This window comes from Lineus longissimus, chromosome 18 (assembly GCF_910592395.1).
Source record: "Lineus longissimus chromosome 18, tnLinLong1.2, whole genome shotgun sequence".
Taxonomy (NCBI): Eukaryota; Metazoa; Nemertea; class Pilidiophora; order Heteronemertea; family Lineidae; genus Lineus; species Lineus longissimus.
In genome coordinates, this window is record NC_088325.1 from 11,980,814 (window position 1) to 12,007,600 (window position 26,787).

At 39.2% G+C, this 26,787-nt stretch overlaps 1 protein-coding gene across 5 annotated transcripts in view; it reads right to left on the reverse strand.

Annotated features, from left to right (window-relative positions):
• LOC135502001 (kin of IRRE-like protein 1) overlaps positions 1-26,787 on the reverse strand; it is a 289,676-nt gene that overhangs the window by 160,445 nt on the left and 102,444 nt on the right. For all 5 annotated transcript variants that reach the window (XM_064794418.1, XM_064794412.1, XM_064794417.1 and 2 more), the window contains one exon: positions 14,615-14,709. The gene's annotated coding sequence lies outside the window, so the exon portion shown is untranslated. The remainder of the gene's footprint in view (positions 1-14,614; positions 14,710-26,787) is intronic.

Sequence of the window (26,787 nt, forward strand, 5' to 3'; positions counted from 1 at the left end):
CTGAAAATGTTTTCAAAGTCCCAAAATGACGATATCTCTTCATTTTGAGCAGAAACATTGAGAAAGAAAAACATAGTGAAAAAACAGTGAAAAAATATTTGGACTTAGAAATTGTTTTCATCTTTCAGTCAGTTCAAAATTCTGAAAAAATTTCAAAGTCCAAAAATGATGATGTCTCTTCATTTTGAGCAGAAAAAAAATCAAGTGAAAAAAATATTTGGACTTGACATTTTTTTCATCTTTCAGAGTTGATTTCAGAGGTCTTGGATAATGCTCTCAAATGTATCGCAACGTCAAACAAATTCATCTTGGCGGACAGACAGCCTATCATGAGGTCAGAACACTGGGTGAATGTTGGTGCATCTCTCTTGGGGTTACCAAGTCTCAACGCAATCGCCTAATTGCAAACCCAATACCTGTCCTTTCCACAGGGACTATCGAAAGGTACATTGTACCACTGAGAGAACATGTCAAGACGAGGCGTATTATTGTGCAGGACAAAGAGAGTCAATGAAAGACAGGAACTGGGAATATGAGAGGCTATTATTAGGGACATGAGGGATGGCATTTTTGCCAATATCAGGTATGGCCAAATGAAGACCTCACAACGAAGCTAAAAGATCAATGGAGAGATTGGCTGATTGGTACATTTACCAGCAATGGATTGACAGTTTTCACCAACTTCATGGTGAAAAGACCTAGCCTCCATATCCATCCCTTTTAGAAATATAGGTTTTTGAGCAATTGAAAAACCTTTGATGTTTTTTTGGCCAATGCAAATATGCACCCTGTAGCATTTTTCGGTAGAATGAAGAACCCCTTATGGTTTTTGAGATTCTCAAGAATCTCTGAGGGTATTTCATTTTGCCGAAAAGCCTCTACGGGGTGCATAATTGTGTTGGCCGAAAAAGCATCAATGTTTTTTTTAAAGGTCATAAATCTTTACTTCTAAGAGTGTATCATAAAAGGCACTGCTAACTCCACCAGCACCTGAACAGACTTGCACTCTACCCAACCGGTTCCTGCAAATGTGGACACTTCCTGTGAATCTGGACTTGCTAAGGATAGGACAGTTGGGTTAGGCCAGCATCACTGGTGATAAAGCTGTGGGGAAACTGCCAAAGATGTAGGACGATTACAAAGCATGACCTCAGCATATCTTGGGGGAGACTGGCTTCATCAGCCTTGGTCAGCAACCAGTCTAGGAGAAGGTCTGAGCATACATGTATGATGGTTATGAACATCAGAATATATAAGAATCCTAACTGCCAACTCAAAACTTGTCCTTTCCATTGAGATGATTAAAAGGTTCATACATGTAGGACCATCGGGAGTACCGGTCTAGACGTATAGGACAACAAAGAGATTTGAAAAAAGACAAGATTAAGACGAGAATATGACACCTATAACTGGGGATGGCAGTTTGCCGATATCAGACAGTGTCAGGGGAGGTCACAACCTGGATTGTTGAGGGTCATATTGGGTGATATGAATAAGAGACTAGCAAATGCTTTTTTCTAAAACTCCGCGTACATTTACACTAGGCCTTTCTGTACAAAATTGAAGTAAAAGCATTCGCTAGTCTTTATTCATATCACCCATTGTGTGTATGTTGCTTCTACAAAGAAGCTTCATATTGACAATACGTCCATGCTAGGAAGGACAGATAATTAGCTTAGTTGCAAAGACTTCAGCTAGCAATGCCCCAAGGCTTGGTTTCTGCATGTGACAGAATATGAGGAAATAGTCAAAACTAATATCACTTGATATTGACAGGATTGGAGAATATCATTGTTTAATCTATCAATTCGAGCTGCAGACATAGAAGTATTTAGACTATCCGATATATATAACTTTTATTCTGAAATCTACAACAGCACCTTTATATATTTGTTCTTTCCTATTTCATTAGTCCTGTTGGAAAATATTTCTTTGAATTCTCATCATTTCTATAAGCTCAAGGCACTCGGCAGGTGTTGCAGCTCCTAAAAGAAAGTGCTGAGCAAAAATAATGTGCTCCTCGATCTGCAGCAGGGTGATAAAAAATATGAATTATTGGTTTTTAATATATCACACCAGCTAACCATCCATGCTTGCAGAGTGTTTATTCAGCACTGCCAGATTCCGCTGCCAGTTGTAGACTATCACCATCCTGTATTTCCTCTCACTTTGGGGGTGTCCGAGTCCGAACTGTTTGGGCAAAATGTAATACAGTTTTGGACCCTAAATAGCCAAACACATTCTGGTGACTCTCAATTTGGTTGTGGACTTGAATAATCCTTGTAAATAGCAAAGCGAGGCATGTACCTTTTCAAGACCTTTGAGAACACCGTAACGACGACAGCGCCAAGGGCTGATGATGGAAATGACACTTGCCAGACAAGCTAACAAAACCAGCTATTAAGGGAGCTAGCAAACAATGCGATGGATCTCGCAAGACGTGATTGGTTTCGCCATTGTCGTTAGACCTCTTAGGGTAATATCTATTCATCTCAAAGTTATTAAAAATGTTCAGAAAGTGACCTCCCATGAGGCAAATTTATGAGAAATCTGTGTAAATTACCAACATTTTATACAGCTAACGCAATCTTGTGCCTCTGCCTACTAAAGCGTGAAATATAGGGACGTGGTTTTTACTGGACATTTCTGCCACAGTCGTTGGAAGAGAAACCTCTTTCAAGACATTGAATGCATCATTTGTTAAAGAAATCTCGACTTGGTAATCCAAAGGTGACATTATGAAATGCTTTTCTTATTCAGTGAATGTCGTGATTAATTCCAGGTGAAAGAGGTTGTTGGCGTGTGAAAACCTTCCAACACCAATTTATTGGACGGTTTTTATGCATGTGACAGGTCGGTGGCATGTTGAGGAAAGTAGAACATGGCCAGGTTGTAAGAAAGCAATTTCTATCTTTGGCTTTAACCCTTTTGCTACCACTGGGTTCTGGCAGTGTACTGTACCCATTGCCCGCACCCGGTATAGACCGAGCAGCCTGGACCCAAATTTGCAAAGTTTCGTTGTAAAATAGCTAGCATTATCCATCTTTCTGTCTGCTTGCTCTCTCCTTGCTTCTTGATATCAACAACTAATACAGGACAAATACATTGTTCTTGTATATATACCGCTCACCCAACATTTAGATGATAGATTCTTTACATACCTGAAAGTAGAAAAAGAAAAGATATCAGGTCTTCCCGATACTTGACAGGATCTCTGACATTTGAAGAGACCTGAGCGGTATTGAACGCCTTTACAGATTTTTTCGACCCTGTACTAACTCAAATGGGCCTGTACATGCGTAGCGATACTCAAAATTAGATCCAAATAATATCATGCACAAAAGCTATTTTAGGACACTTTTCGATTCAAGATCGACTTAAATATCATTGGAAAAGTTTTAAAGGTCATGTGGAAGATATTGTGCTTTACTATCACTTTTAGAATCATTTGTGGAATCACAACCGAGATGATTGGTTGTGACGTGTAGGCAAACCGCTGTGTGAGATTGATACCCTGTTCCTTGGCGCAGCTTCTAACAGTTATATGGGGAGGCTTTAGGGCATTTAACAAATAACAATACATCTATAAGTGAAACTGTGCAGAGGAAGAAGAACTGACAAAACTCCAATATTGTCTTGCCCGAAAGCAACAATATTCTAGCAATATGAATCTTCTTAATAAAAATATTATATTTATTTGCACCAAGTAAACAAACAACACAGTGTATCCATCCATCGCTGCCATTGAATACCAATAAGGTCAATGGCTTTAATTGATTTTCAATTCATCTAGATCAAAGAGTTTATTTGTCTATAATGTTATTTGTCCACTGAATCACGTTAAACCAGAGTCAATAATCAAGACATGTGTCCATTTGAAAGTATGTTGTAAATCAATAAATGTTCTGAGTTGATTTCGAAAGGAAACATTGCAATGACTGCCAATGCTGAACTACATGTAGTTGGATGCAAATCAAAAATTGCCTGTCTGCAGCCGGCTTTCAAGGGTATTAGGAATCAGATTTTGCAAAGGCAATTTCTTTGAAAATACTTCCTATTCACAGCGGATCTCGCATGACCAGCAATTCAGCATTTTTACTTTTTTTTTCAGACAGTTTTAAATGAACCATGTTGACTAACAGTCCGTGATGTAGGATGATAAGCCACTCAGTGACAAACATGTCTCCAACCAGAAAAACATCAGGTACCCAATCATTCCATCTGTCCACCAAGGAAGAAATTTTTCTCAAACTGTGTCAAGCTCGATGGAGTTATCTGAGGTAATCGTCTCTGTGGGAGGACATTTTTTTGCGTGATTAATCCCAAGTTGTCCAAAACAGGTTAATAGGGACAGATTGCAGAACCAGCGCTAGAGAGGAAGAAGGATTTAACCTCTGGAGGCCGATTCAGGGGAGCAGGGATGGTTCGTAATGCTACGAACTAAAGATGGAAATTCGACCAACTGATGAACTTCCTTAATCTGAAATCTATTTCATTCCAAACGACTGGCAGCTCCAATCCATTAGGATAATGATAGGAGGCTGTTAAAAATACACATCATCAATTCACGACAAGGCCGCGAAGAGATGATATCTCTTTTATAAATGTATTCCTTTCATATGCACCAGGCACCTTAAATATAGAGTGACGGGAAAATAATGAAACAAACAAAGAATGGTGACAACCTTGGTGACAAACAACAGTTTCTGTATGATGAAACTAAATATGCTTGGAAATAAACCAAAAAAACACGGAGCATCATCCAAAGTCTCTTGATACATGTTGAACTTGACAACAGACCTATCTTCCAGACAAAACCGAACACAAGAAATACAGAGCAACACTGGCAATAATCCTCTGTAATAAAATATTCTTATTTTGTCATCGCACAAAGCGCGGCCACTTCATCAGCAATATTGTGATTTTTTTCACGTCTTTGGCCTTTAGCATGTTTAAGATACGACAGTACTAAGCTGGGAAAATTGTTTAGGGAGTTGTGTATCAGTAGATAAGGGGCCATTAGCATTGTAGCCCCTCTGAATTGGACAACCAATTTGGCTTAGCTAATAAGTGTGTATGTGGTAATGGATTTCAAGTCCTTCATCGACAGTGGCAGGCATCTACACTTAGTGACTTGCCTTTTTTATTGTGGTTTGAACCTTAGAGATCAGTGTAACAGTAGATAAAGTCATCCAGGCCTCAAAGTCCTGTTCTATTGTTTAATCATTGTTCATGAGCATATAGGAAAAGAAACCTAGACCTCAGATTACAATCGTATACCCTGAACTGGCCAACTTTTTTTGGGTGCTGAAAGAGAGAGGCAACAGAAACTGAAATGGCCTTTCCCTTGGTAAAATTTTTGCATTCTTCCACATAGATTGAGAAACACAGACCACAGTCTCATAGATTCATGAATATGAATAAGTCTCAGGGTAAAAGACTGTCACCAAATAACTAGCATTACAAACACTCCATGTACAGTCCCAAGATTGACAATGTCTGATATTCCCTCTCCACCATCACTGACACCTAAAAAATGCATTATCGACAATCAATCCCTCACTTCCCATACAATATCTCGCCGCCGGCAAAAATCAATCACATGCGTCAGGGCGACTTGTCAGTCCATGTAATACCAATGGTTGGCTGTAATGCCTCAGAAAAAAAGAAGTGATGGCTTCTTGTCAATTCATCAAAAACTAGTAGCTACAAGTACCACTTTGGGAAAGGCTTACTTTTTTCCAAAGGTTTGGGGTGACCTGTTCGTTTATCTAGCGAGATGGGTCAGCGTTATATTGGATTTTTTTACCAAAGAGTGCTTTTGATGCTGGGTGATATTGGTGGCATTTTCATTGGATATAGTCCATAGTGATATTGGAAGTGTTGGTATAACTGAGTACACAGCAATTTCATTTTTTCTTCTGCACCATCAAAGGCCGCAGCAATTGACCATCAATGATAAATATTTGTCGGGGCGTCATCAAAAGGTAGCATGGTAAGCTGGTTTGAAGAAGTATTTGACCAATGAAGAAAAGTGAGTAACAGGCATACTTGAATGTATCAAGCTTCAGTGAAAGAAAGTTGACATATTTCATCACTTCTCAACAATAGTCCATGTGGTTACAGGGAATACTGATACCAAACTGGACGTACTGTTTGTATCACCAGACACAGTATGGCTGGAACTAGTAGGCAAAGCCAGCGGTGTCTTGCTGAGTGTTTGAGTGAAATTACTCTTCCATTGGTGTTTAGTGAGACAACCTATGTGGAATTGGCACCACGCACCAGTGTTGTGAACATGGCTGAGAAATGATTCTACAAGCAACCACAACAGCGCCAACGAATCATTATTACTTGGCCACCATCTCCTGTAAGATCTACGTTAGGAAGCTAAACAACCCACCATGAAGACAAGATAGTGCCTAGTAATGGATGTTGGCTTCTTGACAAATTCACTATCGTGGTGATAACTCAGTAGATAGGACGGCCCACTTCAAGATATGATCAACGCAGTGACAAGCCCGCTAATGGCTAGTTCTTCACACTCCAATGACATTTGTTATTTTTGGTTCGGTGGTTCAAATTGGATGAGAGGGGCGTCGGGATCTTTTGAGGGGACAGATGGACTTATTTTTCCGATATAACTTTTTCGGTGGCAACATTCTATGTTGAACCTCCCTTGGATTGCCAATGAGAACCATTCTGGACATGTGAAGATCATGGTTTAAGAGGAAGTAACTTAGATAAGAAGTAACAAAGTCAGGCAAGGGTCAATCGGTTGAGGCTGAACATACCGAGGTCTCTTGATTCCTTGGTTCATTGCAGGGCACAAAAATCATTACGGTCTGGAGGTAAGCACTGGTAGAGGTGTGAATGATGTAGTGGACTCCAACCTTTCCTTACAAATCTTACATGTTGTGGTGATTTGATAATCATGTTGACAAGTTGACATCCGAAATCAATCTGTAGGGTTACATTTAGGCTTTAAGAAAGTTTCGAGGGATACTTTTGAAAGGAGCAAGGATTATAAGGAATTCATAGTCTTCAATTATTTCCTGAAATAAAAGGTAAAACGTAATGATCGATCAATCAGCTCCTTGCAATGTAACAACATTCTACAACTATTGTATCATTTACACACCAAACTGTACATCGTATCTCAATTGGTACATAATTGCACCAACTTTACAACAACCCCTTAGACTAATTGATATATTGCCAATAGATACAAGGGTAATGCGTCTGTGATTGGATAAATGTTATCGGTACGAGTCCATGCATATATATGACCAGTTTATTGCCGTATCAATGGATTTGGTGCTGGTTGGTCGAGAGGCAAAGATCATTACTTGCTCAGTTCAGGATGCAGCAGTCATTGTATATACTTGAGAAACAATTGGTGCCAGGTTGATATTCTTCTTGCTGGTGGAGGGATGTATGACACTGGTGTTGTTAGGAGAAAGGAAACTCTTTCGTGATACATGTGACATTGTTCTGTTTCCTGAACATTTTCACTACGACAAGGTTGGGGATGAAAGGCACCTCCTGGTCATACCGTCACTTTTACATTTCTGTAGCCCCTTTTGTCGAAATCACACTATTGTACCCATGTACACCCTGCACATGTATTGCATTTCCTAACCGAATGTAATGTTACCTCAGGAACTAAATAAACTAATCAAAGACCTGATTGAATTGCCCACAAAGTAAATTTTGCAATCTTAATTCTATTCCTCCTTTGGCTCCAATATATCGACCAAACAGAACACTATTTGTAAATTGCTTCTGCTAATTGCCTATGGATCACATGGCACAACTTGAATCAATTTGATGGGAAATAGGAGCCTTTCTTTTGAAGACAAGTGTTTGGTTAATGATTGTACGTTCAGGGAAAGACTGTTGGGGTTTGATGAGTTCCTTTCATTGGGATTTTGATTGAAATTATCTGACTAATGAACTGTGGTGGTGGATGGGTAAACAAATGCTCTCCCTAGAGATGCTGAAAGGTTCGGTAGTTACAGCATAGGCGGTGATACTGCCAATGAAATCTGTGCCATATCCACATATAAGGAGAGGGAAACTAAGGTTTAATATGATAAGTCAACAGGAACAGGAAAATATCCTCTATCCCTCGTCTAAAAGACTCATTAACCATTAACATGATTAACATGACGTCACTGACATAACACCGTGTGCTTTATTCTAGTGAAACATCAAGTCAATTATTGAGAATCTGCGATCCTGAATTTTCACCCCATGATAAATGCTTTTCGAACAGGGGGAAAGGCTGCTTTTGCTCTTAAGCATGTTAAGTGGAATTTTGATTAAAAGCATTGATTTTCACAGCTTGCATCTGCTTTTCCATATGCCGATTCACACACTATTAAGCATGTTTAAGCAAATCAATTTCTTGAAAATCTTAGATGTGGTTAGGACAATGTACATGTATGGAAGGGGAAAGTCGATAGAGTTAACTCTAAGAGGGAATGAGAGGAACTTCTGCCAGGACACCATACTTGTTGTGTATGAGCACAAAAGAATTACTTTGCAGGAGGAGTTCCAGGACTCCAGCTTAAAGATTCTTCTATCTCAGAAATAGGGGCTCCCGCCAACATCCCACACAGTTTAGGGTCTATTTAAAAGATTTTCTGCAAATAATTGGAAGAGCCTCACCAGGTCCAACACCCCGAGGGCGCACAACTACAGCCATCAGTTCACTCACTTCATACACTGACAACATGACAAGGGGAACTTCTGTGCACCTTGCAAACACAAATTTTCATGAAATGTGCAATAAACTAAAGAAAGATGATAGATTCCCCAAAGAGAATGTCACATATTTTTCTGTTTAAATCCATCAGAGTTCATTCCTCGATGCCATTAACCTTAAAATGGAATCAATAGGCTACAGCCCCATTGCGATCAACTCTTGTTCAGCTTCAATAAACATTAAGCGCAATGATTGGTTTTTAAGGGCAGGTTCTTGGATCGAAAACCAGTTTGGATTAGAGGTTCAATTCTTTAAATCTATAGAGCAATCTGTCATGGGTGAGGTCAAATCGCCTGAGAGAATCTGTGTAAAATCCAATGTTTTCAATTGAGATGGGATGGGATCTTTTGCTGGTAAAAGGTAATCATTGTGAGGTGAAGTTTTGTTAGGTTTCGAAGAGAATTGTTCGAGATAATCTGTGCATGTGTGGACTCTGGAAACCCATGAGGTCATTGTAATGCAAGAAAGTGCTGTGAGATTATTGAGGCAAAGGGTTTGACAGATTGTGTATTGAAAAGATTTGTGCCGAATCTTGATTCAATAGTGAGACAAATCACAGTTAAAAATCTATATAAATCTTTTAACTTAAAGATTAATACAGAACTTTCTCTGTGATTGATACATAAATCAGGCAAGGTTAAAGAGAGCACATTAATATATCAAGACCCTGAAAGGAAGCAGGCAGAGTCATTGGGAGTTGATCAGCCATCAATGCTTTGGTAACATCTTGTTTTCAGATCATGCTCAACATCAGGTGGATATGCCAGCAAACGTCCTATCTGTCATATTATCCGATTAGTGTAAGAAGATTGGAAGAGGCTAACTGTGGAAGAAGAACAGATTGAGGACCTGGGCCAGGGATAGGGTGGGTTGGAGGAAGCTTGAGGCTGTCTGCGGTGCACTTGAACGATAATGATGATATCAAACCGAACCACAGTAAAAAAATCATTTTCATTGCAAAAGAAAGAAATGCAAAATACGAATTTGCAGTAAAATCAGCGACAGCTAAAACTGCTGCTCCTTCATACTCAAATTAGACCTGTCACTTTCAGGGTTATGTTTTCTATACCACGCTTAAACAAGTCGAGTTCGATTTAGTTATTCAATTCGAGTTTCTTCAATTAGAGTGACGCGCCTGTCACTTACCATCACCTGTCATTCCAATTCAAATTTTATTCTAATCGACAGTAAATTGAATCAGCGATTTCAAAATAATCAAGGATGAAATTGACAACTGCTTCTCAAATGTGCCAAAGCTCTTTTCCTGATTTCTTGAGTTGAGTTTTTTTATTTCGATAGAGCTACCACATGGGCACATGAGCTGCAGACATACCAACTTCCTTGGGAGAAAGCTTAGAGTAAGTGACAAAGGTCAAATTGCCCAGACACAAACCATACTGCCTCAGCCCATAAACGTTAACTCCTCGCATATAAATTCAACCAATCTCTCTGTAACATCTTCCTACTTACCCAATAACAAATAGTCCCACGGAGGCCATCCCGCAAAAAGAAATTTACAAATTTGAAATTGATTCCAATATAGCCCATTACTAAGTCTAAATGATACCAAATCTATTTCAACTGCCACCAGCTTCGCATCAATTTGCTGAAGATAAACTATTATATTCCTCTAGATAAGTCTAATACATTTTCTATTAAGGTAAATTTTCTAAGTACAATGAATTTCCTATTACTTTTTGGTAAAGAGATTCTTCATGCCCTGTTTGACATTTTTACGGCATTTTAGTGTTTTATTGCGATAGGATTTCTACTTAGATTGCATTATCACACGAGATTGCTTTTTTCTGGGAGCAGATGTTCACGGAATTTGAAAACAATTTAAAACTACCATATACATAGAACCTCTCTTAGTGGACACCTCTGTATAAGAAGGACACCCTCTCTATTTGATTGAGGACAGTGATTTTGGTTCCAAATTGGTCATTTACATTTCTCTAGATTGTCGTAAATGATCATGACTGGATTTTGAAGGCAACTGGTGGCCTTGGATCAAGAGTAGGTTGGAATCAAAAGCAATCCTACATGATTGACCATATTACAAACACAAGCAAATGGTTCAAAAATACCACTTGTTGCAGTAAACCCTGCTAAAATTACAGAAATGGATAGTCATAACACGCTGTTGCACCTCGAAAACCTTAACGAGAAATGATGGCGTCTTGCACAATTGAAACTAATCAATTACCCGGCTCAGTACATATTCAGTACATTAGTTAATACATTTTCAGCAATTGTGTGACCTTGCTCATTTCCCCTGGGGCAAATAATGGCCTTAAAGATGAAGGTGGAAGATGAGCTAGCATGGCAACGCTAAAGATAAATGGCATGTCAGTTACTGCCATCACCATGAAATGGCATGGGTCATGAAACAGTCAATATCATTGCTGGTCTTGAACTTCCCAAGTTGACATAGAACTGGAGAGCGCTGGCACAACTGTTGAGCGTTGGCCTTGTGATCACAGGTCCCGGAGTCAATACCCAGCCGGTGCCACTTTGTAACTCTCAACTGGCCTGAAATGTCCTTCCGTGTGCTAAACTGTGGGTGCCCATGGTTCTCCAGAAAGGTTTCTGGTTAGGCTGGGTAAAGACGTTTGTGATTGTAAAGCACTTGGAAACCGTAGATAATACAAGGAAAGGTACGATATAAAAATTCACTATCATCTACGACTGCTCATTTTTTGCTTTAGACAGTAAAAGCCTTGGAGGAATTGACACACTTAATCACAAAAATTTGCCCCAACAATCTTTTCAATACGAGGATCAACCTTCAAATGAAATGTCAATATAAATGGTCCATAAGCTGCTTATCACTCAACTGAGTTAATTAACCGACATCTTGAACATGGTGAAATAGGATTTAATGCAATTTCAATCCGCCAACATCCTTAAACCAGCTTAAAATATCATTGCCCACACTTTGTGGAAAATTGTGAAATGTCAAGATTCAGTTGTGTCTTTGTTTCATGTCAAAAATCTATTCTGAAGAAAATGCAGAGTCATCCAGGCATTAGATATGTCGCCAGTCCACGAATGTCGCCGCTTTTCATCCAATCGTGTGACTTCTGATTCTGCCAAGCATTGTTATTTCACAGATGTCGCCACTTGTCATCCAGAAATTCCTTTCAGCATGGTAGGCAGAGAAATGGCCTTTTACTTGATTAGATTTGATGCCGAGATTTTCGAGAAAGGGACTGACACCATTATGCTTTTGACAATGGGCTGAGGGGTCAAATTACCGCAAATGTCTTTCAACTCTTAAGCCCAATCAATCAATACTGGTGATCAATCACAAATTTTGTGAGATAACTTGACATTAAAACTGATTGCATTGGTCACACATGACTGGAAGACAGAACTACTGGATGAGAGGAATACAGTAAATGCACCAATCTTGGTCATAAACGAGCAGAAACAAGCCTCTTAAATGATGCAGCATGCAAGGAAATAACAAAATCAACGTTCATTTCTACTGGTACGTCTTCTCAAATGACTTATGAGTAAATGTCAACATCAAATCATACTACTTACATATATTTGTGATGAAGACTTTGCAACCAAATTAGACCCTAATGCATTACAAAATCACACTTAGAGAAACCTTCTCAAATGACTTATAAGTAAATGTCAACATCAAATCATACTAGACTTACATATATTTGCTGTTGTAATGAATACTTTGCAACCAAATTAGACCCTAATGCATTACAAAATCACACATAGAGAAACCCATAATCTGCCAAGTCGTTGTCCAACACTGATTAGATTAGCTGAGGTCATAACCCTCGCGCTCAAAGCAACATCTCTGGAGTTGAAGCCACTGGTAGCATGCATGACATAGCGAATTAATTTGCAGAGGTGATACCAAGATCTATCGTTTATTGACAGCATTTGTTGCCAAATGGCTGGACGACATTCTAGCAACCACCAAGGACATTACTTGGTGTTCTAGTAACAGTTTAGAATATCACTTGGTGTTAATGTTTAAAGACATGACATAACAATGCAGATGAGAAACTCTCAACAATATTTTATTATATCAGAAAGACGAAGTTGTCCTCGAACCAAGTTGAAGAGTTCACATCCAGCATAGTGGTTGTGACTTTGTCCTCAAAAGACCGATTTGTTATGAATGGAAATTGTCCTGAAACACCATGAGATCTCTCTCTGTGGAACACTGTCATTATACATGTGATTTGTTTTCTGTCTCACCAAGACTAGGGTCTTTATCAAATGTTGGGTTTACCCATCAAACAGTGGTCATGCTGGCCCAACCAGGTCCTTTATCAAAAGAGCAGGCATATCATTTCCACATCCCACATCAATTGAATTTTACGAAATTTTTACATCCATGATTCCAAATGTCCATTTCACATTTCTCATTTCACATCATTTCAAAATAACTTCAAATATTCTATCCTGCATCTCCATAGTACCTATGTCTCCATCAAAAGAGAATTAAAAGTTATTGCATTGCCATATCTACAATCATTTAAGATTGATGTTCAAAGTGTACATTTTTTTTCTAAATATAACCACAAATGGTTGGAAGTTGACTTCAAAGGCCATAGTGATGAATCATAATAGAGTTTTAATTCTTTGCTATTTGCTGCATTTAGTATCTCTAAATCGCCTTAAAAGGTAAAATTCCTGAGTTAAAGACCCATCACTTTTTTATTCCTAATGTTGGGTATCATAATCAGAATATCAGGTAACAGGACTGTTTCTCCTAAACAAAGTTGCAGGGTTGTTTCAGTGTATGGGTTTGGGGGGAGGAGCAACCCTTCATTTCTATGAGTGTAGAAAGGAAAAATAGAACAAAGTAAGCTCTTAGCTGGAGAAGACTCTACTAGCACAAAAGTCTTATCCCTTGGCCAAATCAATTAGTGTCAGTCACGCCAGGTGGAGGTACAAGTAATGACTTGCTCAGCCGTCAATAGAGTATCAAACTTAATAGACCAGAATACAAATTGTTTCTGTATCATTTAATTGGTCTAGACAAATTGATTGATCGATAAAATACTCACAGCATGTGAGGTTATTAATGACGTGGAGGATGTCTATCAATCAACGCGATATCTTAGGCGAGAACATCGCATCTGCAGGGGCCACTGCAGGTGCCCGCAATGGAACCATTTCTCCTATGATAAATTAAAACCCTGTGATGACAATCCCTATTATTGATAGATCAATTTGTCTAGACGAATTAGGTGACATAGAAACAATTTATATTCCGGTTCGCTGAGTTGGTAGTCAATTGATGAGCATGGCAGTCAATAAACTGATGCCTGGTAATGGACACAAATACATATGGTCAGTGATTGCATGGCGATTGCAGTGATTGAGCATCCAGGCTGGTGATCCACTGCTGTGGTGGATGTATTCAATGCTCATTTGGAGTATAAGAAGTAACAGCTTTTAACAACGTGGCTTTTGGAAAAAGTTGTGAACAACATAATGCCGTGACCATATTTCGAACATGTCGAACAATTGAAAAAGCAATACCTTAAATATGTTAGCAATGATAGTATAAATACAGTATCGAAACCAGTTAAACTATTGGGATGTACAGCTGGCAACCTTTATACCCAAACGCTTCCCACAGACTACAGCAAACAAGAACACCTACAAATCGAATCTTATAGGACGGGTCTTAAAGAGGATGACCCAGCCAGGAACAGCTGAGGAAAGGGACCTCAAGAGTAACATGGTTGTTACTCTTGGCAGGATCTGGAGGCGTCGCCAAAGAAAGTTGGAGGAGGAAAGTTGTCGGTGCCATATGCTGTCAGAGGAGAGGGGGCTTAAGTGTGTAAGGAAGTAGCTTACCTTCTTGGCCTTGTTAATGCGCTGTCAGGATGGTGTTGTCACAGTGATATAGTCCAAATAGTGCAGAGAAATACTCCAAGATTAGTGTTGATGAACTGCAAAGCGAAGAAATGAGGAACAAATTAGAAAATTCTCAGGGACTCTGACATTTTATGTTTCTAAAAAAACATATATTGGCTACTTGAAAGGAATTGAACAATATCTTTCCTAACAGAGTTAGATGTGTTTGAAAAGGAAAGAAGATTAAAAAAGAGCATTTGCTTTCAAAAAATATCTTTTTCTGTGAACCTGTCAACTTTCCTATGACCATGATAAAAAATATGATCATTACTTTCCAATAGGACCCTGGGTCCTACGCTGATTGAATAGAGAAAAGGATGTGACAAAGGAAAACCAGTGAATGTAAGAAGATGAGCCTAAATGACACCTAGAGATAATGGAAGAAGTTGATGTACTCAGGTTTCACAAAAGGCAGACAACAGTGAAATGAAAAACCTCAGCCTGCCAAGCTCAGAGCAATTTGCACTTGGTATTGCTGTGAAGGGTCACATAATCGAATTGTTGTTGGACCTATTTCTGTTTCTCTGATGTATTACTTTCAATAATTGTACATATCTGGAAAATGTATCATCGATGCATAAAGAAGAAGATTTCCAGTCAATTTTTGTCTAAGTTCCTTTCATTTTGATGAAAATTGGTAGACTCCTTAATCATTGGAGAAAGCTACGGCAATCACACCAATTCCATTACGAGAAGTGGTAGCTGCGGGATAATTGGTTACTGACAACATTAACAACTTTTTTAACGAACAATGAGCAATCCATAATGACTATTATCGAGAGTAAATGATATTGGGAAGTAGATTTATTATCTTATGGGACAATGGTAGATCGTTAATAAGCAATTACGGAATGGACAGTTTCAATCTGGGAAAGATTTTGCTGTCTATTATCTGAATTAGATGATTTTGACCTTTAGGACCAAAAACGTGTTCTTGAAGACGAGCCATATGGATTGGATTAATGAAACTGATGGGAGGAAAATTCTTCACCAGGAAATGCAAAACAATATTACCAGGATCATACAGCCTACAAAATACTTTAATTGGGAACTTTTTCAAGGTGGGAACTGAAGACTTTATAACACTTCGTCACAGTTTTCACCAATCGTTTTCGTTTCTCTCTTCTTGCACATCCCGCCGTTTACTGTATTTAAGGGTTGACCATAGGCACCATCATTTTGGTTGGAGCTTGAAATCCTATAGCAATGAGAACTCTTTCAAAACAAAGTGAATGCCAATTTCAGGAGTGGGAGTCTGTTCTTTATTTTTTTCAGAGAACAGCCTCCCAGATAGTACATGGGTATTCACTTCATTTTGAAGGAGTTCTAATTGCTTTAGGATTTCAAGTTCAAGACAAGATGATGGTAGCTATGGTCCACGTTTATAGGAACTATAGGCAAAAAGGACTTATTTCAAGTGTCATATTTTTTCTGAAACACCATAAATGATACAATCTCGTGTAGAGTACCTGGTTTATTCGCCCGCAGCATCCCATTATAGATACAGATAATCTATTTCCATTAGGCCAGGTGAGGCACATCCAATCAACTCAAATTGTTAATCCAAGGACAGTATGGATATTGCGGATATCGGTTTGAATGAGGTGTGGCTGATGTTCTTTTAGGGGCAACAGCAGGCACCCCTGCTCCTGGGAAACTAATTGATAACGCAAGGAAAGCAGAGATATATCCGAGATCGACTTTGATAAGGTGGGCTGATTTTCTTCAAGAGGCCATCCTCAATTTGTGACGTTCGGCTGATGTCCTTTCCTAAAGACACAGGACCTTGGTCTTGATTTGTCTGAGGTTGGCCAGCTTAGTGTCTTAAGATAAAGTAGAACATCTCTATTATAGGCACCCTCCGGATTGACAGGTTCTGTCCTCAAAAGATAGGTGTCCTGATTCAAGAGGTCAAATTGGATGGCAACAACCAGTTGTAGACCAAAACTAGTGTCCTTAATGAGTGTCTTTATGAGTGAGGGGTCTCCTAAGGGAAGTTCCACTCTACTAAAGACTTGGAACTTTCACCTCCATCAATTAATTTTGTTCAACTGCAGTGTTGTCCTTGTAAAATTAACCAAAATCTGAGAGCCATTTTCTAGTAAATGGATTATAGTGCCACTCCTTTTGGATCTCCAAACTTGTGCCAGGGGGTCATATTAGATATATCAAAGTAATCTGGGGACCTTGCTTGAACACACTACTAAACTATACCTTACTCTCCTCAAGCATATCCATCCTTTGTGACACTTCTCGATTTAAGATCACAACTTGTGCCGTTGGGCAGATTCACAAATCGGTGAAATGAGTGATGTTGGAATTTGTCCGGTACAACAGGATATTGAGATGCCATCCTTTGTTGTTATGTGGTTCATGTCATTGTGAACCCCAGGTATCTCATATTGTGATGTGGTGCCCGAGGAGGATTAATAAACGAGTGTTAAGATATCGCTTCATTAACTCTGACATTTCTTGGCGATTTATTCCGCACTTTGTGGTCCAACTGTGATTGTTGTTTGCAAAGTTTCAATCAACTCGATCATTATGAGTTATCAGGATGAAACTGCGTGACCATTGTAAACTAACATACCTTGAAAGAATAAGGCATGGTGCTGTTCATTCTATAATACCTCCTAGGGGCTCTCAGCATCCCAACTATTAGTTAACTGTTGCTAATAGACTGATTTCCAGACATCTTTTAGTAACAAGGACAATGACAATGCTACCTACATCTATAACGTGAAATAACAGATAAAGCGCCCTACCCCGAGATCTATAGCAGAACTTTGGTTGATCGACCGAATAGGACACGGATGATACCAACCACTTTGACAAAGTGCTGACATAGTAGAAGGATATCAGGTCCTTTGTTGCTAATGTCTCATCGTGGGTCTAAGCCTGAGGCAGGGGAGTCGATTGCTGGCTCTACCTTGTCATCGCGGTTGGCTGTTAATTGCACTTTGGGATCGATCAAGCAGTGTGTCAGCTACCGGCTGTATTGTTTGTAAAATCGTTTAGAGCAGATCCATATGTTGGTACCACTTCAAGCCATAACGTTAAGGAAACAAGGGTTAAGTCTGTCAGGACGAAGACACTTAAGAAGGCCATTTTTGTTCTTGTTCAGCATCTTTTAGTTGGGAACCATTACAAGTTTTTTTATTAAGTTTGTTAGTAAAAAATCTAAGGAGCTTGTGTTTTTTTCTTGCTCAGCATTTACCTGTGAAGCATTATAAGTTTTTTGTCAACTTAAACGTCAGTAAAAGATGTAAGTACAGTGGAACCTCCCCTAGCGGACACCTCTCTATTAAGGACAACCTCTCTATTGAGGACACTAGTTTTGGTCCAAAATTGGTATTTTCTATTCAATTTGACCTCTCTAATCAGGACACCTCTCTATTAAGGACCACACTTGCCAGTCCCGAAGGTGTCCTTAATAGAGAGTAGCTTGTGATTGAAGAAATCTTCACAGAGCCCAAAAGGCCTCATCGCCCCTATTAGAGGTAACTGGCATCAGTGACTATTTCTTTGGATTGGGGGGGTGGTGGTGTTTTCATAAGCTGCTGATATTTTTTCACTCGCATTAGGTCTTTTGTTTTCCATAACATCATGAATGTAATAAAAATAGCCAGGGCCATTGTGCTCACCTCATCTGGAGGAAAGATGGATAAAGAGCATGGTATTGTGTCATGTAGTGTTAGGTTTGATGTAGGTCCAAGCAATTACAATTTCCCCAAAATGGCCAATTTACAGTACATTCGACCTCTGTGACCTTGAAAAGTAGGTCAAATCAAAGAAGACCCGGGTGACACATTGAATGGTTGTTAGAATTAGATGTACCTATGATATAAAATTGGTGCCAATCGGGCAAGTCATTACTAGAAATAATGGCATTTTGAAGAATTTAGGATTTGGCCCCCTCCCTGGAGGCCAAACGGCAAATCAGATCGCACCAAACTTCGGTACCTGAGATCACCTGACCAAGGGGTACATGTGTACTTAATTTGTGATCAATAGTCATTGCAGTTAAGAAACGTGCCATAGTTACGGCCTGACGGCGAATTTACGCCATTTGACCTCTGTGACCTTGACAAGAAGGTCAAATTAAAAACCTGTGTGACATATACTGTATGGTGGTTAGATGTACCCATGATATCAAATTGGTGGCAATCGGGCAAGAAGTTAAGGAATAATCACATTTTTAAGGTTTTTGGATTTTGCCCCCTGGTGGTCAAGTGGTGAATCATATTGGACCAAACTTTGGTCCCTGAGATCACCTGACTAAGGGGTAAATGTGTAACAAATTTGGTATCAATAGTCATTGCAGTTTAGAAACGTGCCATCGTTACATCCTAACGGCTAATTTACACCATTTGACCTCTGTGACCTTGAAAAGGAGGTCAAATCAAAAACCCGGAGGATATATGATGCACCTTTGCTAGAAGTACCTACCATATTTTTTTCAAAATTTCCCGACTACTATTAAGGGAGATATTGCATATTTTCACTTTTAACGTTTGGCCCCCTGGTGGCCAAACCATGAAACGAATCGGACCGAAACTTGGTCTCCCAGGTGTCATTACATAAGGGTACATGTGTACCAAGTTTCAACTCAATAGCTCTAACAGTTACGAAACGTGCCCTGCTAACGGACGACGGACGACGACGACGACGACGACGACGACGACGACGACGACGACGACGACGACGACGACGACGACGACGACGACGACGACGGACCTCTGCTAAGAGGTGAGCTAAAAAGGTACGTGGGCTCTGAAGTTGCCATTCTTCAATGACTAAAAATACAAGCTTTCTTGGAGCATAGCATTGTCTGTAGAGTACATCTGTTATCAGCAAGCACAATAGTTGAAGTGGCGTGCCAGCTTCATAGACATGAAAAGTTACAAAGTTGAGATGCATACATCATGATCTTTCGCAACGTTTTTAAGATTGAATGATTCTCAGTCCTGTAGCCTAAATACTTAAACTTCAGCTTTATGCGCACGTGACTACTGTCTGACTCAGTTCCGATCAAAATCCTCTACCTTACTGTAAAAATTCTCTCTTGCCGTCATATCCCCCATTCCCACTGACATTTGTGATGATTATCCTTCCCACTCAACCTTTGATGTCAACGTTGCATGTCTGTAATCTCTCAGCATCGTTAAGGAGGCTTCGTAAATAACAGTTATGTTAGCTTAAAGCTAACGTCAGATTCAAATAAGTATAAAACTGATCGACCCACATCATGACTTTAAAATGCTACTTTGGTAGTTAAGGAGGAAGTTGCAAATAGCAATCCTATTATTTAGCATAAGAAACCTCTTGTATGTTTGATAATGTGATAATCATCACATGTAGCTTAAAGTCTCTTATTTGCAAGTGTTTAATGAATGAGAAGGAGAATGTAGAAGAAAATCGACTTCAAGAACGTGACAACCCATACTACATGGATGAAACTTTTAGTTGTGGAGCTTTTCTTCAAACATTTGTCAAAATCACTCAATTCCACTCTCTGGAGAAATCAATTGTTGCATAAATTGCAATCAGATACCATAAATCCAGTGAAATCGTTTGGTATTAATGACAATTTATTTTGTTGCTGCATTTGCCAATAAAAACAGTTATGATCCGGTGTGTGATGCCGATCTCTGACGATGTACCCAAAATAGAAAATCAAATCTGTATCCCAATCATTGCTGCATCTTCCTTTCCTTGTTCCATCTCAACTTAGCGAGAAATTATCAAAAGTTTTCGTCAAATGAGCGCACATTTAAATTAGTCGTTTCTGCCAACTCAGTTGAAATGGTTTCTGCATGATGAAAGTCAATTGTTGCATCAAATGGAGACAGATCATTCAAACGCAGTGGAATCCTGTGGCAGTAATCACAATTTATTTTGTGCTACATTTGATGTGAGATTGTTTATTAGATAAACAGCCACATTGACGGAAGTTGAGCCAAGAGTAATCTCCTTACAGTCTCATTCCCCTCTACATTCAAAGGATTAATGTTTGATGAAGGCTCGGCATAATCCAGCAAGATGGGAAATTGAACATTGGCTCAGCGTAGGTTTTACTATTCAACCCTTCCCCTGCTAAATACGGCCATGTGCAGGGCTTACTTATCAAGTTAGGCCTTTCTTAACAAGCCTAAATGGCCAACACAATAGTACAAGTGCGGCAGCAAGACCCATAAGTGACGAAGAAGGGCAGAGCGTCAGCCTGTGTCAATACACCTCTGGCGTTCATCAACCAGTCATTCAAACAAACCTAACATGAAAATGAACAATATATCTAAATGCCAAACCATAAAATAGCACACATGCCATGTTCCAAGGCCACTTCTGATACCAAGGATTCATCTAAAATGATACCCAAAGGACAAAAAGCACCACCACTCTTTCTTCAGTCGGCATCGTGCCGCATATCATCCAGCTTCTATCGCGTCTATAAAGCACGGCCCCAAATAGAACATGGAATTAGCTTCACTTGGCAGCCATTTGGGAGCAACTCGATAAGTTCGTTGAATATTGGATTTAGCTTTCGGCCAGGAAGTTCACCTCTGGTCTTTATAAGAATATCTAAGTAACACATGTTGCTGGATGTATTTTGTTGATTGCTGTAAGGAAGTAAGGAAGGAAGTAAGGGATATTTACTGATTTAACCCTTTAGATGTTCTACTGGTTTCCTGCATGCTTAGGCTTGACAAATGATGCATGTTTTGCTGTGCTTGTCATGAGAAGAGTAGCGGTGCAAGTAGTAACAACAGTTCTTATACTCTGCTACATTTTCTGAAACTTCCTTATAAAGACAGAGGGGAACCATTTTATCCCAGTTTAAGAATTAAAAGAAATAAACTTGGGTAGATGTAGGTCAAATTTATACCATTGTGTTATGTTAGCAAGATTTCTTCCAGGAAGCAACTAAGATCAGCGATGCGTTACAAATCATGTTGTGATGTCAATGATGCCTATCCAATCACATTTGGCGAGGCTACGTCGTTGGAACGTTAACAGCTATAAGACACTGCAGTGCTTTATCATGCGCTGAAGAGTAATTATGAGCAAGTTAGAGATCTTTATTGGCATGTTGCACCACTACTGTCCATAAATCAATAGAAGGTCTCTCAATTTGTTTACACTGTGTTTGTATTAAACTTGAAATGAGCTCAAAGTATGAGATTGGCACTTGATGTTCTCGCTTGACAGTTGATCGATTGATTTGTTTCCCATTCCCATATGATGCACAGGAAATCTCAGCTGCGCTGTGTTGAATGTACATGCTTGGTCCTTGATCTCACCGCCTTCTCTTCCAACTTGTAATTGGAAGTATTGCACTATCTATTAAACTAGGATCTCTCAAAGCTGAATCCTCTTGCTTCTCCTTTGCCTTCTAAATCATGCAGCAAGATCTCTTGTGCAGTGTTCCACAGACGCAGAAAGAGGTTGATCGACAGCTCATCTCATCACAATGGAAATGCTTCAATGCATCCTCTTTTGAAAGAGTAAATAAAACAAAGCTATCGCATTAATGGAATTGCAAATCTTGGGCGCATTGTCTCAAGATAACATATGGAAATTAGAATTGTCGTTTTTAAAATTGTTTGAAATGACAGACTGGAATAGGAAGTTTTCCTTTTTGTCTCGAAATACGTTTCTCACGACAGTTCATCTAATTCATTGTGGAAAGGATAATAGCCATGAATTGATAATTTGGCAACTTTTCTCATCAACAAATTTGAAATCCAAAGGCTCTGAAGTCTCTTTTGCGTAAAATAAGCATTTAGAGCTAGCGAGAGTGTGGACAGACAGTATAGCAGACAGTTATTGTAACCCGATCACGAAAGAGAGTCCTTACCGAAAGACCCCTTGGGTTAATTAACATGGATCAGTTTCACCACCTCTACTTTTCATATAACTTGGACGAAGCTAGCTATCAGCGAGCGAGCTACTGTTACAACAACCTCAACTCTATGGCTCTGTTATGATGTCACACTAAACAAGGTCTACAAGAATAATAAGTACATTTTGAATATTTGCATATACTATATGGTACATATATATGGTGCAGATTATCATTATCTTTAACTACCACTTAAAACTCAAGATTCGGTTGACGACATCTTTAACAAGTCCATATTCCTCATAGAATGCAATAGTATTTGCATCCAGCTTAGAATGAAATGGACGGTTCACATGATAGCTTGATCCCTGGCTAATTAGCCCAGCCATGGAACGACAACCTTACAGGAAGTCACTGAGAATGTCACGTATGGAATGACATTCGGTATGGAAGTAGAAGATATTGTATGGACATACCTACTCCAAATTACATCTGTAACTTGTCAAGACGTCGTGAGGGCGTATTGCCTTACACTTGTGGTGTGATTATCTGGTGTTGCTTCCCTGGATTGGAGGTCAGCTAGACACGAGATCGCGGAAATAGAATTTATATCAAGACTTGTGACTTGTTTCCTGAGCGATGATAGACAATTGGGAAAATAAAGGATGGATGTGAAGTATTGGGAAGGGGAGGCATGGGAATAAGGCAGGGGGCAGAAGATAACAGCTAAATCCCAGTGCAAAAAATAGCACTCCGCTACATGTACTTAATAAATAATAGATGTGTGGAGGTCTTTTTTCTCTCCTTTTTTTCATGATGCCTCTAGTAGAAGAGCAAACATACTAAGAATACCTTCCATATTATGTATCCTCCTCCAACTGGTCACACACTTGCTCACTCACTCACTGTGGCAACAGGACGTGTTTGTCTACGTCAGTTGTGCAAGGACGCGTCTCCACTCTCTACGGTATTGGGCAGTCGGTGCTCAGTACATTCCTCCCTATACCTGCTGTCTCAGCCTCAAAATGGTTAACATTATTATAGTAATATGTCAGGCTTTCCTAACTGTATATTGCCGCTCACAGAAAATATTCTATCATACCTTAATTGGCTTTCTGAAGATGCACGCTATCAGTGCCGTATGTGATATCATCAAAGTATCACTTTTATGCTTGAGTACTCATGATTTCTTTTCATTCACTTTGAGTTTTATTCATAATGGACTTTTTCATACTGAATTTTGGTTGGGTGAACATAGGAAAGATGAGTTTTATTAGTGATTCAAAAGGAAGGGAGCGAATCTAACACAGCACGAGTCAGTAGATTGAATGGGTCTTTGACACAACTCCGAAATCAGGGCAACACTACATGTGTTGTACAGCAGCGACAACTTGGACACCGGTTCAAATAAGCTTTTTTTTCTTCACAGTACTAGATACCACATACATTTGACATCATTTTCTCTTCCTTCTGTTTGCAGCAAGGAGGTGCATTATATGCCCCTTTCCTAGCATTGGTGCCAGACTGGACATTAGCCACAGACTTACACAGGTCACAGTCTTCATCAGCATTCATCAATGTTTTATCAAGGTTCATGCAACTGCCCAGCATTAACAATGCTGGCACTGACTGGCTTCACGCCTGCAGCTTCTATGATCCTTAACCATGACGGATGGAGTTGCCTAATGCCTCATGGCATACCTAAATCAGCTTTGCAGGGTTATTCATTACCTCAAAATCGGCAAAGTGTAGATGCTCTCGTCCAAAATGAAAATAAGCAGTAGGCTATGGACCAACTGCCTTTAGGAGGTGGTCAAGGTGACACACAGCCATGCATAATTGACTTTGATGGCAATTGGAGAGCTTTGTTTAGCATGTTTTAAGTTACATTCATATATAATGTATCAAACTGGTTGATGTAAGGGGTGTGATTGGAATGGACAATGGGACAAGGTCCAAAGCGAAGTTTGAGGCTCAAATACTTACAGCATTGACTTGCCAATGTGAGACTAGGCAAGCTGTTATCAAGATCGATTCCTTCTAAGGTGATCCTTTTTCAATGTGTGCATATACTGACTTGATATATTGGCACCAATTGCAATTCATTACTTTCAAACATGTCAAAAGGAACAGTGGTCAAATAAACTGAAATGAAGCTTCTTGAACATACATCTTTGAAATTGCTTCTTATAACTGTTTGTATTGAACATGTTGAATGGTATCCTTAAACATTATCGTACCAGACCTAAAGCCGATAATACCAAGAAGAGCGATTCTTCCAATGTGAACCCAAATGCCTTGACAATGCTTTGTGGAGATGGGATATAACAATAGCCAGTAAATAAGACTCCTAGGAAACCCAATACATTGGAATCCTTGTTTGATATTCAGGGAGAGGCAGAATGATGGGGCTTATGTAAAGTATTGCGGATACATCCGTACCCTTAGTTTTGACAAAGACCACAAATGACAAAAGGCTAACAATATGTCAGCTACAAGGTACCAGACATCATGATGCCAATGTCAGAGTTATAGACCATGAATAAGGATAAGGAATCGCTTCTATAGAAGCATAAGGGGAAGTAATATATTGTGTAATTGAGAAAAGGCAAAGAATAGACGATCCTATACAGATATTACCAATACACCCAAATTACTCTCGACTTGTCAACGTATTATCCACATCAGGTTTTGTTATATCAGGAAGGTATCACCAGACAATTCCCTATCGATATTCAGGTGATAGTGTAGAAATGGAAATAAGCATGAAGAATAGGTGACGTCTATCCTTCTGATACTATCATTGCATACAAATTCTAAATGGCATCAGTGAAGGGGACCAAAATCCTTTATCAATAATGGTACGTACGTAGAAGGAATTAGGATAGTGGGACACGGGTCTTAACTGATCAATACCTTAGTGATGGATTGACAATTGATGGTACATGTACAATGTATGGTTGTCATCTTAATCCAATCTTAAGATGAAGCCTTAGTTTATGTTATGATGAAGTATTCTCGTTGAGCTCAACACTATTTTGGAACCTTCGCTCTTAGTGCTTCAGTGGAACATTGGTGAAAAGAACACCTTCTGACAAGGTCAAAGTGATCTTTTAATGACCTTTTGAATTGAAGACCAATGTCATGGAATTCCATTACCTTGATCAGATATTGAGAGAGGGTTCAGATGCTAAAGATCAATGTACGGAAACATGAAGAAAGGAGCAGTCTTCATTCAAAAGCACCAGCTCTCCTCTTAATTTGATCAGCATATTCCCTGAACTATTCTCTTATTCTCATCACATATGGGATGATTATAGTCACAATGAACTGCATTGTGATATCTCTCAATGTCACTGCTGGAAGTATTTGGTAGCTGAGGTAGATGACTGACCTTATGAATGGCAGATAGACCAATGTCAATGGAACCCCAATCTCTATTAAGACATATCATGATGCTAAAGCTCAATGTGGGATAACATAAAGAAGGGAGCTGTCTTCATTCAGAAGCACTAGCTCACCTCTTCATTTGATGAGCACATTCCCTGAAGTATTTTGTTATTCTGATCTCATACGGGATGATTACACACGGTGATAACTCCAATGTCTCTGCTGGAATTATTTGGTAGCTGAGGTAGGTATGACCTTATTCATAATTCAACTAGTCGGATAAGGTAAGGTGGATAGCACAATGTCAACATCTCCTGTCCCTCAGAGAGTAGATGGAAAGATCAATGTAGGGTCCCCCCGCCCCGAGTTATAAACTGCAGAGATCAGTGAAGGGTCATGTTTGAGGGAGGGTTGCAGCTCCACTACTACATTGTCATTTATTGAGAAATCTTTCTCAAAATTCAGAAATAGGCTGTAAAAACAGAACCTGCAAATCAGTAAAACTGGACCACCAGGGAAAAGTGCTCGGGAAACAACAATGAATTATGAGAACTTGGCATAAAACAGAAATATTGGAATCTAGATCCACCCCTGCTAATGATAATTAATAACATTCCGTATCGCAACAAACTCTAATCTATAATAATGAAGATAGAATGAAACTGAATTAATACTGATGACATTATGAGATAAGAAAATAATGAGATGGCTTTAGGGCAAAGTAATACAGACTGAAGAACAGTGACAGTATCTTCATGTTGATGCACACATTTCTGCAAAATTCGTGTGAAGATACAATTCATCAACGTCATAGAGGGAAAATGTTCTCATTTAAGAATTGAAACTGAGTTTGAAGTTGATGAACTGATGTAATTCATTT